This window comes from Littorina saxatilis, linkage group LG5 (genome assembly GCF_037325665.1).
Source record: "Littorina saxatilis isolate snail1 linkage group LG5, US_GU_Lsax_2.0, whole genome shotgun sequence".
Taxonomy (NCBI): Eukaryota; Metazoa; Mollusca; class Gastropoda; order Littorinimorpha; family Littorinidae; genus Littorina; species Littorina saxatilis.
In genome coordinates this window covers 35,401,462-35,406,461 of record NC_090249.1, presented here as the reverse complement: position 1 = coordinate 35,406,461, position 5,000 = coordinate 35,401,462, and positions in this window count along the sequence as shown.

Sequence of the window (5,000 nt, the reverse complement as noted above, 5' to 3'; positions counted from 1 at the left end):
AGATGGGGAGACAGAGGAACAGACATAGATGGGGAGACAGAGAGACAGACAGACAGAAATAGAGCGACAGACAGACAGAAATAGAGAGACAGTCAGACAGAAATAGAGCGACAGACAGACAGAAATAGAGGGTTAGTCAGACAGAAATGAGGAGACAGATAGACAGAAATAGAGAGACAGGCAAACCAAGCAACAAACAAACAAACATACCAAAGGAAATCTATATACACCTCAATGAAAATGGGAGTGTACAGAGTCGAACTGCAGATGCTTTTGGCATTGAACTACAGGTCCTTTTGACAATGACTTTGAAAGATTTAGCCAGTTTACGTTAAAAGTTAAAGGTCTCACGTACATTTCTATGTCTAGGCCCGAGATGATGGAAACATTACGGTCGAAGTCAACAGCTAGCCAGCTTCTTCTTCTTCTTCTTCTTCTTCTGCGTTCGACAGACTGCACGATTTAGAGTCTCTCTCCGAGAGATGCCGCAAAGCTGGCCGTGCGGCGGAGTTCATATGCCGTTCCCCAGAGTTTGGTCCGAAGGTCCGTTCCGTCTGGCCACTGCTCTCGGCGCCTTGCTTCGTGGGAGGGACAGTCCTGAAGCATGTGGGATGGAGTTTGGTCAGCTTGACCGCACTCGCACAGGGTTGTGTCTGTTATGCGGATTCTCTTGAGAGGAGCACGCAGGCCACAGTGGCCTGTGCGCAGACGGAAAATGAGTGTCTGTTGGTTTCTCTCCAGCTTCCTGATAGGGTCCTGGTCTGCACGGTAGCCACCATTTTGGGCGACCCAGTCTGCTCTGAATTTGCTGCGAACAAGGGTCTTTGTCTCTCCGTAGGTTGCAGGATTTGAGGGCTGGGTGAGCCGGCTGGCTGCCTTCCTTTGCCAGGCGATCCACGAGACCCTTTCTTTCCCCAATGCGTGCATTTTTATATCTAGATCTGGAACATCATCCCACGCCAGGGCATTAGTTCAGCTAAATTGGTTTCACTGGCGGTAATAAAACTGTTAAAACAGCCCTAAAAAATAGTTTCAGCAACCATTTTCAGCCTAAAATATTTTTAGGCCCGTTTTCCTTCTCGCTCTGAGTCCTTCTATATGTATTTGCAATGCTTATCAATAAAGAGAACAATTTGAAAACCCAGAGGTACAGATATACAGACCAGAATCAGAATCTAAGCACAGATTCACCTTCATGCAATTAGGTGTTGATGTGGTAGCAAATCGAGATCGAAAGTTCAGTTTATAGGTGCAGATGTACTCTACAGAGCAGATTCAAAATCTAAGCGAAGATTTTCACTGAATGTAATCAGGTGTTGGTGTAATAACACTTAAAGATATAGCCCCGAGAAATTTTTGCAAAGCCGAGATTAAGCGAAAGATTTCCACATGGGGAAATCGTACGTGCACGTGCACAAATGCACGATCTTATATCAATATATCAATAACAGGATATGGTTGTCCACATTCTGATCGATTGTATGTGCACCCTCTTAGTCTTATTGTAGATAAAGTAATAGTGTACGAATTTTGGGGAGATTGAATAAACTGAACTTTAAACGCTTCGTCTCGTGTTCACCCATCCAAGCAAAGCAGCCTGCACCGGATAACACAAGCACTAATCTTCGTTCTGCTCTATTGAACTGTAAACTAGGTCGGGTACCTCATCTGCCCTCATTCTGCTGGGAAGATCGTGCACACCTACGCAAGCAAAAATCTGAATTACTTTGCTGTCCATGCATAGGATAAAAATAGCGCTATTCTTCAAACTTCTCCTGAAATGTAAGCGACGATGTGAACCCCATCTCTCTACGCCGCTCAAGAAGAGCAATCTTTTGGCTTAAAAGTCCAGCAGGTTTATGGAAAGGACTAACGCGCTGAAAATATCGCTTCACTTTTTAAGCTAAAAATAAAATCCTTACCATCTAATCATAACGATAATAGACCTAAAAAGGCACTCTGAATATACAAACTCCTATTTTGCAGTCAGTCGCGGCTAATATAACTTTATAACCTCCCTCTGGATCTTGTATGACAGCCGAGGAAGTGTGAATAAGCACGTACAGATTTAGACGCACTTCATGGCTCCAAATATGTATTATTTGCGGTGATAATATCTGCCTCTCAGGGATAACCACGTGACCCTTTCTTTCCCCAACGCGTGCATTTCTATATCTAGATCTGGAACATCATCCCACGCCAGGGCATTAGTTCACAAAGGTTAATGCTTCCCTCCGTACAGGTTCGCACTTATATGAATTATTTCTAACAATGCACGCAAGAAAAGCTATTAAGCATCCGCGTAGGTGGTTTCCGCTTTGTGGGAAGTACATTCATTGTATCCTGCGGTGAGACTGCTCTAAGACGGTTAGCGTATATACCACATAAAACCGGAAGCATTCTCTTTTCACGAACAAAAAAGAACCAAGTCGCATGAAGCGAAGCTAATACACTTAGTCAATCTGTCAAACTAACAGAATGATACTGAAAGCACTGCATTTCACGAATACAATGCTTTGGTCATAACCGCGACCCAGACTGAAAGCGTATTCATGTTGAAAACGTGTTCGTTTAAAGTGACAAGCCAGTATACCGCAGTAGCGTAGAGGAAAATACAACCAAAAAGCGTAACAGGAAAGCGCGCTTTGCTTTGCCCCTTTTATATTTTTTGAGCTAGCTTTTAAGCCAAACGTAACATATCTATATGATTTGGAATCTGGAAATGATAAAGAATAAGATGAAATCATTTTTGGATCAGTTACTTGTATTTTAATTCTAATTAGAATTCTGAGATTCTATAATAATTAAGCTTCAGAACTAAAATGCAATCCCAAAGTTAGGGCTTCGTCGAGGATTGTTTGACCAAATTTCAACCAATTTGATCAAAACATTAGGGCGTGATAGTGCTGTCTCAACTTTCACTAAACGCCAGATATGACGTCATCAGAGACATCTATCGAAAACAACAACAAGTCGCGTAAGGCGAAAATACAACATTTAGTCAAGTAGCTGTCGAACTCACAGAATGAAACTGAACGCAATGCCATTTTTCAGCAAGACCGTATACTCGTAGCATCGTCAGTCCACCGCTCATGGCAAAGGCAGTGAAATTGACAAGAAGAGCGGGGTAGTAGTTGCGCTAAGAAGGATAGCACGCTTTTCTGTACCTCTCTTTGTTTTAACTTTCTGAGCGTGTTTTTAATCCAAACATATCATATCTATATGTTTTTGGAATCAGGAACCGACAAGGAATAAGATGAAAGTGTTTTTAAATTGATTTCGACAATTTAATTTTGATAATAATTTTTATATATTTAATTTTCAGAGCTTGTTTTTAATCCAAATATAACATATTTATATGTTTTTGGAATCAGCAAATGATAGAGAATAAGATGAACGTAAATTTGGATCGTTTTATAAATTTTTATTTTTTTTTACAATTTTCAGATTTTTAATGACCAAAGTCATTAATTAATTTTTAAGCCACCAAGCTGAAATGCAATACCGAAGTCCGGGCTTTGTCGAAGATTACTTGACCAAAATTTCAACCAATTTGGTTGAAAAATGAGGGCGTGACAGTGCCGCCTCAACTTTCACGAAAAGCCGGATATGACGTCATCAAAGACATTTATCCAAAAAATGAAAAAAACATTCGGGGATTTCATAGCCAGGAACTCTCATGTCAAATTTCATAAAGATCGGTCCAGTAGTTTAGTCTGAATCGCTCTACACACACACACACACACACACACAGACACACACACAGACACACGCACATACACCACGACCCTCGTCTCGATTCCCCCCTCTACGTTAAAACATTTAGTCAAAACTTGACTAAATGTAAAAAGCAGTTCTGGGGAAGTCATCCGCAGGATCTCTCATCTCAAGTTTTATGAAGATCGGTGCTGTAGTTTTCTCTTAATCCCTCTACACACATACACACACACACACACACACACACACCCACACACACACCCACACACACACACACACACACACACACACACACACGCACGCACGCATGCACGCGCGCACACACACACACACACACACACACACACACACACACACACATACACCACTACCCTCGTCTCGATTCCCCGTCTACGTGAAAACATTTGGCCAAAACTTGACTACATGTGAAAACCTGCTCTATTTATAGACAATTAAAAAGTATGGCTACTATGTCATACAAGGCCAGAAATATTCTCTTTCAAAGGAACCAAGAAGGTCTACTATTCTTTATTTACAGTTAAAAATGATGGCTTGCACGTGCAATAAAACTGAGAATAGTTTTCTCATTATCCATTGATTCCGCATGGAGCTGGCAAGAATAGGACTGGTATCCCCTGAGAGGGCCATGCAGCGGTAGCTTATGGCTGGCTCGATCAGTGTTTTAAAACTAGAAATAAACGTTTATCTTCGAAGATTATGAAGGTTTTAACGTCATCGTTTCATCACTATTTTAGTCATAGTTTATCAGTATGTAAGGCATTGGCGTCATAACTTAATCATTATTTATTTGCTTGGCAATGAACCGTTCTTCGTTCATGTACTTTTTTTTCTCATCTTTTTCTTTTCATTTTTCTTCTGGAAGATCATGCCAGATCATAATCCCCAACGGGCTGAGATGGAGTATTTTAGTTTAAATGATTACTGCACTGTGCTTTTGCGGGGTTTAGTGTGTGCGTGTGTGTGTGTGTGTGTGTGTGTGTGTGTGTGTGTGTGTGTGTGTGTGTGTGTGTGTGTGTGTGTGTGTGTGTGTGACTGTCAAAAATAAGATTTTTTTTAAATCTTTGCTTCTACAGCCAGCAATAGAACTACGATTCCCTTGTTCAAGACTAACGATTTTAGAAGCACCAACATTTCATTGCGTCACTCGCTTTTGCTCCGAGCGGTAAATTTAGTGATTTAAATGTACTTTTTTTTAGACTGTTTTCACTTTTCTGTCCCCTTCCCTGTGTTGCGTTTACGTCACAGATGAAATCGAAATTATA